General features: G+C 39.2%; 4 long non-coding RNA genes across 5 annotated transcripts; 1 reads left to right on the top strand and 3 right to left on the bottom strand.

Annotated features, from left to right (window-relative positions):
• Positions 1-1343: 1343 nt before the first annotated feature.
• On the bottom strand, positions 1344-3699 carry LOC132445546 (uncharacterized). 2 transcript variants are annotated; one of them, XR_009522630.1, is made up of 4 exons: positions 3565-3699; positions 3348-3412; positions 2195-3250; positions 1344-1522 (listed from the first exon to the last, which is right to left on the bottom strand). It is a non-coding gene; the product is annotated as an uncharacterized LOC132445546 (long non-coding RNA). The 2 variants fall into 2 exon arrangements; XR_009522629.1 differs by lacking the exon at positions 3565-3699 and having other exon boundaries at positions 2195-3075; positions 3160-3250; positions 3348-3478.
• On the top strand, positions 2200-10149 carry LOC132445545 (uncharacterized). The gene is made up of 4 exons (XR_009522628.1): positions 2200-4069; positions 4180-5467; positions 7088-8375; positions 9996-10149. It is a non-coding gene; the product is annotated as an uncharacterized LOC132445545 (long non-coding RNA).
• On the bottom strand, positions 5662-7090 carry LOC132445548 (uncharacterized). Its single transcript, XR_009522633.1, has 3 exons — positions 6256-7090; positions 6068-6158; positions 5662-5983 (listed from the first exon to the last, which is right to left on the bottom strand). It is a non-coding gene; the product is annotated as an uncharacterized LOC132445548 (long non-coding RNA).
• Positions 8570-9998, bottom strand: LOC132445549 (uncharacterized). Its single transcript, XR_009522634.1, has 3 exons — positions 9164-9998; positions 8976-9066; positions 8570-8891 (listed from the first exon to the last, which is right to left on the bottom strand). It is a non-coding gene; the product is annotated as an uncharacterized LOC132445549 (long non-coding RNA).
• Positions 10150-10406: the final 257 nt, after the last annotated feature.

The raw sequence follows: 10406 nt of genomic DNA on the forward strand, positions 1-10406 counted from the left end.
CTGATCTAAAGTCTGCTTCAAGTGCACATGCCTGGCCTGTAGCCAGAGACAATAGCCTAACTAGAAAGTATCCACAGTTTCATTAATAGATTGTTTTCCCATTTCGGGCCACAAAAACATCCATGTTTAAATAGATTGTAATGTGTTCTAAACGCACAGACACACACACACGCACACTCAACCCATCAACACAGCAACAAACACACAAGCAATATAACACTCACACCCCCACACACACAAACACAGACACCGGGAAGTTGCTGTACTTGTAGACGGCGCCCCCGGTGTGCGCGGGCACATCCCCCTGGTGGCGATGTCCAGGTACTGGCTGGGGAACAGGAAGAGGTCCACGCTGCAGCCCTGAGCCACACAGTCCTTGGACAGCTGAAAGATCAGCATTCCTTGATAGGCTAAATGAATACACAAGGAGCGTTTGAGGATAATGATAATGATAGAGATACAAATGAAATGGGATAATTATAAGATGAGATGTAAACATGTTTAAAAATAACTTAATAAGTAATTAAGCACATAAGTCAAATATAAAATAGAACAGATATGTTGAATCAGTGCAGAACCTCGACCAGCTTGAAACAAACTGAGAGTAGAAGCAGTGACCCCGAGCCTCACCTTCTCCTTGTCCGTGCTGACCAGCTTCTTATCGTCTCGGTTCTTCAACTTCCCAGGAGCCTCAGCGGTCGGGATGGAGGCGTGGAAGATGAAGAGCTTCCTGCTGCACTCAGCCGCCTGGAGAGAGAGAGAGAGAGAGAGAGAGAGAGAGAGAGAGAGAGAGAGAGAGAGAGAGAGAGAGAGAGAGAGAGAGAGAGAGAGAGAGAGAGAGAGAGAGACAGACAGACAGACAGACAGACAGACAGACAGACAGACAGACAGACAGACAGACAGACAGACAGACAGACAGACAGACAGACAGACAGACAGACAGACAGAGTCCTCCTGTTACAAGCTCTTTGGTGTGGTCTCTGTAGACACATGCCTTTTGGGCAACAGAACGGTACAGTCCCTCATTGCAGCGGACCACCGAAATGAGCACAACGTTTTTTATTCTGTATAATTTTTCCCCAACTGAAACCTGCAAGTGAACCTCAGCTCCGAGTCGTTCCTCGACAATGACATCATGTCGTTCAGTTGTAAGAAAAATAGAATAATGTTCTAAAATAGGTACAAGATTTCCCTTGATGTTTACAAATATACATCAAGAAAGGCTGCATGTTGAAATCCCCACCCTGTACAGAGATGTATTTATGTAATTATATATAACCATGTGTTTTCATATGAAATGAACATTAAACAGAACAGATAGGTGCAATAAAAATACACACATGCAGAAGGTATTCATGTTATTTATGTTGAATCAATATATGTTCTACTAAAACTCAGAAAAAGCTAAAGTTTGTAAGAAACCAAACCGTTTGTAAATCCTTCAAGATTTCAGCGAGATAAGAGTATTAGCGTTTGTGCAGATCACTGATTTACGTCCGCTACAACAGATTCCACCAGAAAGCTTTACTGTGGTAAGATAGCGGCCTATGGTGACGTTCTAGACGCCGCCGTAGGGCATCTAGTTAATCTATGGTGACAACAAACCTGGCGCGACTGAAGTACTCTGGCGTGACGGAAGTGATTTATTTTTTTAACTTTTTTTTTGCTCGTTTTATCTATACATATTATGTGTTTCAACACAGTTTTCCGTTCAAAGATCTCAACTGAAGGTCACCTTGTATGTTTTTGCGTTCCTGGCCACACCAAATATATACTGCGTGCAGTTCCCGTTTTGTCCACCAGACGGCAGGGGTTGACTGACTGTGATTATTGGCGTTCGGGAATGTTTTTAATTTATAACTTTAGTTTATGAATAAAATCAATACTTTAAAAACAGCGGCGTTGCTGTTGTATTTTCGGCTTTAATGTGTAGTTATATGTTTTTAGAGCTTAACCGAAGCTCTCCTCGTATGTAATCTGGCCACAAAAAAATATACTGCCCGCAGTTCTCGTTTTGTCCATCAGAGGGCAGGCGTTGACTGACTGTGAAACAAAGCGTGTGTGGGAATGTCTTTTAAGTTGTAACATTATTCCATTAACGAAGTCAAAATCTTAATTTGCTGTTTGGTTGATTTAATTGCATAAATAGTATTTCATGGAACACCAATCTCGAAACGTATGCTATGACAACAACCTACCTATGGGGACGATATATCCGGGGCACCGGTAGTGCCGGATATCAGGGGCTAGAATTCCTCATCCGTCGGCGTGTAATTGTTTACAGTCCGACGAGCAACTTTAAACCCAAGTATTGAGTTGCAGCATATATTTTTATTTGCAGGCAAGTCTAACGTTGCTATACTCGTTTTATCTATGCATATATATTTTTTAATAGTTTTCTGTTCAAAGATCTCAACCGAAGTTCAACTCCTATGATTTCGCCTTCCTTGCCACAGAAATCCAATAGTATCCAACTGCAGCCCCGGAGAACAACACCCTGCCATGACAGAACACCCAGGCGGGACAGAAGTACTGTGGCTGGACGGAAGACAAATACCGGTAAACGTATTTATCGCTTGAATTAACAAAACATAGAAATAAAATAATATTTCGACACGTTAGTAACCACTTTTAGAGCTTAATAAAGGTTTAACGTTATTTAGACAAATACCTCAGGATTTTTTCTTTGCGTTCTTAAACTTATTAGACCAAAACATTAGAATAAAACAATATTATGACATGTCAGTAAGCTTTTTTTATAGCTTAATTTTATTAACGTTATATAGACGAAAAAACTGATTTAGGGTGTAGACAATTATTTAATGGAATTGTGTATTATACACTTTACTCATTGAGTAATTGACCATTAGAATTAAGTAATTAGAATTAAGTAATTGTTTTAATATGTCTGATTGAATCACATTAATTTTTTTGTAAAGTATACCATCATAATTTGATATAAATATACATTGAAGAATAACCACACCAAAGTTTCTTCACAATTTATTTAACAAATAATCTACAGAAGCCAAAAGATATAGCTTCTTCATGCTGACTGCCATCAGCTTCAACTCACTGTCAAAAGAATCAAACAGTTAAAATCAATATTAAGCCTATACAATATATTATTTGTATTCTGTCACTGGAAACGTCATTCACTTCTCTTTTTCGCTTCAGTCTGAAGACTGGAAGTAGTTCAGCCGCCATTTGTTTGGCCTCCTCCATGAAGTGTGGGAACCTTCTGCCGTGCCTGTATAAATAAAGATAAATGATTGTAGGAATTATACATATTTTGTTAATATTGGGGTTGAGGTATATATTCATATTTGAAATAAACAAAAACATACCCATCCAGATGGAAGTTCTCAAGCAGTACTGTGCACCACCATTTTCTGAGGACAGGCATGTCTTTCTAAAGTAAGGGGATATTCCAAGAATTGACAATGATAAAATATGTATACAAGTATGAGTTTTTCGATATTGTAACCTTCAAAAATCCACTTCTTATTTTAAACGTATCTTTTCAATCGTCAGCTTTTTTCATTTAATGTAATGCCTACTTACAACAGTGAAGTCAAACGTTGCCTCCTTGGCAAGGTACCAAGCATACTGTGATGGAAAAATGTAATTGGTGACAACATTCACACGTGTTGTTATAGTGCTTAGAGGGTGTGTTTTTGAGACAGTTGTGATCGCCGATGTCTTGCTTTCTTGTACTTTTGCCTCTGTATTCTGATTTGAAGCTCGTCATTGTAGTCCTTTGCATAACCTGACCTTCTTATCTAGAGGCCCATTTCAGCACCATCCCCCTTAGTGTTGTGTGTGACTGATCTATCCATCATATATCTAGGCTGAAATGGCTTTGGGCTAAGAGCACCCAGTGGTCAATCGTGGAAATTGAAACGGCAACGTTCTGCACTGCTGCGTGAGTTGGTTCTAATCTCATCTCTCGGGCGGTATGTGGCTCAGGAGTGTGGAGGCGTCCCTGGGCGAGACGCCTCACCCTGACTGCTCCTGAGGAGCTGGCGGTCGCCCTGCGTGGTTGACCCTGCCATCGCTGTGTGAATGGGTGAATGTTAGCCTATATTGTAAAGCACTGAGTGGCCACTAGTTAGAAAGGCGCGGTATAAATGCAGTCCGTTTACCGTTTGTCCTTGTTGTTTCCCTGTGGCGCTGTAGGGGTCAAGGTCTGGTCCGACCCATACAAGCCCACCAGCAAGTGACCTCCGACCTGACAACTGAGGATGGAGGGTCACCTGACCTGAACTGTGTGTGCGTGGGAATGTTTTTCATTTGTAACTTTATTCTATGAATAAACTCAAAATCATACCAATAGTGGTGTTGCTGTTTTATTTCAGCCTGTAAAATTGCTGAACAGCAATCTCGGATTAGCAACTTGAATGCAAATTTGGATTTAGAGCTTATATATTTATTTGCAGATGAGCCAAAAAATCTAGTAATAGATACAGTTGTGTTTATAGATCTTAACCGAAGTTCAACTCGTATGAAATCGCCTTCCTCGCCACCAAAAATATACTGCATAACGTTGCAGTATATGTGTAACGTTGCTATACTAGTTTCATTTATACATATGCGTTTGAATACAGTTTTCTGCTAATAGAGCCCAGCCAAAATTCACCTCGAATCTATTTGCGTTCCTGGCCACAAAAAATATATATATACTGCGTGCAGTTCATGTTTTGTCCACCAGACGGCAGGGGTTGACTGACTGTGATTATTGGCGTTCGGGAATGTTTTTAATTTATAACTTTATTATATGAATAAAATCAATACTTTAAAAACAGCGGCGTTGCTGTTGTATTTTCGGCTTTAATGTGTAGTTATATGTTTTTAGAGCTTAACCGAAGCTCTCCTCGTATGTAATCTGGCCACAAAAAAATATACTGCCCGCAGTTCTCGTTTTGTCCATCAGAGGGCAGGCGTTGACTGACTGTGAAACAAAGCGTGTGTGGGAATGTCTTTTAAGTTGTAACATTATTCCATTAACGAAGTCAAAATCTTAATTTGCTGTTTGGTTGATTTAATTGCATAAATAGTATTTCATGGAACACCAATCTCGAAACGTATGCTATGACAACGACCTACCTATGGGGACGATATATCCGGGGCACCGGTAGTGCCGGATATCAGGGGCTAGAATTCCTCATCCGTCGGCGTGTAATTGTTTACAGTCCGACGAGCAACTTTAAACCCAAGTATTGAGTTGCAGCATATATTTTTATTTGCAGGCAAGTCTAACGTTGCTATACTCGTTTTATCTATGCATATATATTTTTTAATAGTTTTCTGTTCAAAGATCTCAACCGAAGTTCAACTCCTATGATTTCGCCTTCCTTGCCACAGAAATCCAATAGTATCCAACTGCAGCCCCGGAGAACAACACCCTGCCATGACAGAACACCCAGGCGGGACAGAAGTACTGTGGCTGGACGGAAGACAAATACCGGTAAACGTATTTATCGCTTGAATTAACAAAACATAGAAATAAAATAATATTTCGACACGTTAGTAACCACTTTTAGAGCTTAATAAAGGTTTAACGTTATTTAGACAAATACCTCAGGATTTTTTCTTTGCGTTCTTAAACTTATTAGACCAAAACATTAGAATAAAACAATATTATGACATGTCGGTAAGCTTTTTTTATAGCTTAATTTTATTAACGTTATATAGACGAAAAAACTGATTTAGGGTGTAGACAATTATTTAATGGAATTGTGTATTATACACTTTACTCATTGAGTAATTGACCATTAGAATTAAGTAATTAGAATTAAGTAATTGTTTTAATATGTCTGATTGAATCACATTAATTTTTTTGTAAAGTATACCATCATAATTTGATATAAATATACATTGAAGAATAACCACACCAAAGTTTCTTCACAATTTATTTAACAAATAATCTACAGAAGCCAAAAGATATAGCTTCTTCATGCTGACTGCCATCAGCTTCAACTCACTGTCAAAAGAATCAAACAGTTAAAATCAATATTAAGCCTATACAATATATTATTTGTATTCTGTCACTGGAAACGTCATTCACTTCTCTTTTTCGCTTCAGTCTGAAGACTGGAAGTAGTTCAGCCGCCATTTGTTTGGCCTCCTCCATGAAGTGTGGGAACCTTCTGCCGTGCCTGTATAAATAAAGATAAATGATTGTAGGAATTATACATATTTTGTTAATATTGGGGTTGAGGTATATATTCATATTTGAAATAAACAAAAACATACCCATCCAGATGGAAGTTCTCAAGCAGTACTGTGCACCACCATTTTCTGAGGACAGGCATGTCTTTCTAAAGTAAGGGGATATTCCAAGAATTGACAATGATAAAATATGTATACAAGTATGAGTTTTTCGATATTGTAACCTTCAAAAATCCACTTCTTATTTTAAACGTATCTTTTCAATCGTCAGCTTTTTTCATTTAATGTAATGCCTACTTACAACAGTGAAGTCAAACGTTGCCTCCTTGGCAAGGTACCAAGCATACTGTGATGGAAAAATGTAATTGGTGACAACATTCACACGTGTTGTTATAGTGCTTAGAGGGTGTGTTTTTGAGACAGTTGTGATCGCCGATGTCTTGCTTTCTTGTACTTTTGCCTCTGTATTCTGATTTGAAGCTCGTCATTGTAGTCCTTTGCATAACCTGACCTTCTTATCTAGAGGCCCATTTCAGCACCATCCCCCTTAGTGTTGTGTGTGACTGATCTATCCATCATATATCTAGGCTGAAATGGCTTTGGGCTAAGAGCACCCAGTGGTCAATCGTGGAAATTGAAACGGCAACGTTCTGCACTGCTGCGTGAGTTGGTTCTAATCTCATCTCTCGGGCGGTATGTGGCTCAGGAGTGTGGAGGCGTCCCTGGGCGAGACGCCTCACCCTGACTGCTCCTGAGGAGCTGGCGGTCGCCCTGCGTGGTTGACCCTGCCATCGCTGTGTGAATGGGTGAATGTTAGCCTATATTGTAAAGCACTGAGTGGCCACTAGTTAGAAAGGCGCGGTATAAATGCAGTCCGTTTACCGTTTGTCCTTGTTGTTTCCCTGTGGCGCTGTAGGGGTCAAGGTCTGGTCCGACCCATACAAGCCCACCAGCAAGTGACCTCCGACCTGACAACTGAGGATGGAGGGTCACCTGACCTGAACTGTGTGTGCGTGGGAATGTTTTTCATTTGTAACTTTATTCTATGAATAAACTCAAAATCATACCAATAGTGGTGTTGCTGTTTTATTTCAGCCTGTAAAATTGCTGAACAGCAATCTCGGATTAGCAACTTGAATGCAAATTTGGATTTAGAGCTTATATATTTATTTGCAGATGAGCCAAAAAATCTAGTAATAGATACAGTTGTGTTTATAGATCTTAACCGAAGTTCAACTCGTATGAAATCGCCTTCCTCGCCACCAAAAATATACTGCATAACGTTGCAGTATATGTGTAACGTTGCTATACTAGTTTCATTTATACATATGCGTTTGAATACAGTTTTCTGCTAATAGAGCCCAGCCAAAATTCACCTCGAATCTATTTGCGTTCCTGGCCACAAAAAATATATATATACTGCGTGCAGTTCATGTTTTGTCCACCAGACGGCAGGGGTTGACTGACTGTGATTATTGGCGTTCGGGAATGTTTTTAATTTATAACTTTATTATATGAATAAAATCAATACTTTAAAAACAGCGGCGTTGCTGTTGTATTTTCGGCTTTAATGTGTAGTTATATGTTTTTAGAGCTTAACCGAAGCTCTCCTCGTATGTAATCTGGCCACAAAAAAATATACTGCCCGCAGTTCTCGTTTTGTCCATCAGAGGGCAGGCGTTGACTGACTGTGAAACAAAGCGTGTGTGGGAATGTCTTTTAAGTTGTAACATTATTCCATTAACGAAGTCAAAATCTTAATTTGCTGTTTGGTTGATTTAATTGCATAAATAGTATTTCATGGAACACCAATCTCGAAACGTATGCTATGACAACAACCTACCTATGGGGACGATATATCCGGGGCACCGGTAGTGCCGGATATCAGGGGCTAGAATTCCTCATCCGTCGGCGTGTAATTGTTTACAGTCCGACGAGCAACTTTAAACCCAAGTATTGAGTTGCAGCATATATTTTTATTTGCAGGCAAGTCTAACGTTGCTATACTCGTTTTATCTATGCATATATATTTTTTAATAGTTTTCTGTTCAAAGATCTCAACCGAAGTTCAACTCCTATGATTTCGCCTTCCTTGCCACAGAAATCCAATAGTATCCAACTGCAGCCCCGGAGAACAACACCCTGCCATGACAGAACACCCAGGCGGGACAGAAGTACTGTGGCTGGACGGAAGACAAATACCGGTAAACGTATTTATCGCTTGAATTAACAAAACATAGAAATAAAATAATATTTCGACACGTTAGTAACCACTTTTAGAGCTTAATAAAGGTTTAACGTTATTTAGACAAATACCTCAGGATTTTTTCTTTGCGTTCTTAAACTTATTAGACCAAAACATTAGAATAAAACAATATTATGACATGTCGGTAAGCTTTTTTTATAGCTTAATTTTATTAACGTTATATAGACGAAAAAACTGATTTAGGGTGTAGACAATTATTTAATGGAATTGTGTATTATACACTTTACTCATTGAGTAATTGACCATTAGAATTAAGTAATTAGAATTAAGTAATTGTTTTAATATGTCTGATTGAATCACATTAATTTTTTTGTAAAGTATACCATCATAATTTGATATAAATATACATTGAAGAATAACCACACCAAAGTTTCTTCACAATTTATTTAACAAATAATCTACAGAAGCCAAAAGATATAGCTTCTTCATGCTGACTGCCATCAGCTTCAACTCACTGTCAAAAGAATCAAACAGTTAAAATCAATATTAAGCCTATACAATATATTATTTGTATTCTGTCACTGGAAACGTCATTCACTTCTCTTTTTCGCTTCAGTCTGAAGACTGGAAGTAGTTCAGCCGCCATTTGTTTGGCCTCCTCCATGAAGTGTGGGAACCTTCTGCCGTGCCTGTATAAATAAAGATAAATGATTGTAGGAATTATACATATTTTGTTAATATTGGGGTTGAGGTATATATTCATATTTGAAATAAACAAAAACATACCCATCCAGATGGAAGTTCTCAAGCAGTACTGTGCACCACCATTTTCTGAGGACAGGCATGTCTTTCTAAAGTAAGGGGATATTCCAAGAATTGACAATGATAAAATATGTATACAAGTATGAGTTTTTCGATATTGTAACCTTCAAAAATCCACTTCTTATTTTAAACGTATCTTTTCAATCGTCAGCTTTTTTCATTTAATGTAATGCCTACTTACAACAGTGAAGTCAAACGTTGCCTCCTTGGCAAGGTACCAAGCATACTGTGATGGAAAAATGTAATTGGTGACAACATTCACACGTGTTGTTATAGTGCTTAGAGGGTGTGTTTTTGAGACAGTTGTGATCGCCGATGTCTTGCTTTCTTGTACTTTTGCCTCTGTATTCTGATTTGAAGCTCGTCATTGTAGTCCTTTGCATAACCTGACCTTCTTATCTAGAGGCCCATTTCAGCACCATCCCCCTTAGTGTTGTGTGTGACTGATCTATCCATCATATATCTAGGCTGAAATGGCTTTGGGCTAAGAGCACCCAGTGGTCAATCGTGGAAATTGAAACGGCAACGTTCTGCACTGCTGCGTGAGTTGGTTCTAATCTCATCTCTCGGGCGGTATGTGGCTCAGGAGTGTGGAGGCGTCCCTGGGCGAGACGCCTCACCCTGACTGCTCCTGAGGAGCTGGCGGTCGCCCTGCGTGGTTGACCCTGCCATCGCTGTGTGAATGGGTGAATGTTAGCCTATATTGTAAAGCACTGAGTGGCCACTAGTTAGAAAGGCGCGGTATAAATGCAGTCCGTTTACCGTTTGTCCTTGTTGTTTCCCTGTGGCGCTGTAGGGGTCAAGGTCTGGTCCGACCCATACAAGCCCACCAGCAAGTGACCTCCGACCTGACAACTGAGGATGGAGGGTCACCTGACCTGAACTGTGTGTGCGTGGGAATGTTTTTCATTTGTAACTTTATTCTATGAATAAACTCAAAATCATACCAATAGTGGTGTTGCTGTTTTATTTCAGCCTGTAAAATTGCTGAACAGCAATCTCGGATTAGCAACTTGAATGCAAATTTGGATTTAGAGCTTATATATTTATTTGCAGATGAGCCAAAAAATCTAGTAATAGATACAGTTGTGTTTATAGATCTTAACCGAAGTTCAACTCGTATGAAATCGCCTTCCTCGCCACCAAAAATATACTGCATAACGTTGCAGTATATGTGTAACGTTGCTATACTAGTTTCATTTATACA

The sequence above is a fragment of the Gadus macrocephalus genome, chromosome 17, assembly GCF_031168955.1.
Source record: "Gadus macrocephalus chromosome 17, ASM3116895v1".
In the NCBI taxonomy this organism is placed as follows: Eukaryota; Metazoa; Chordata; class Actinopteri; order Gadiformes; family Gadidae; genus Gadus; species Gadus macrocephalus.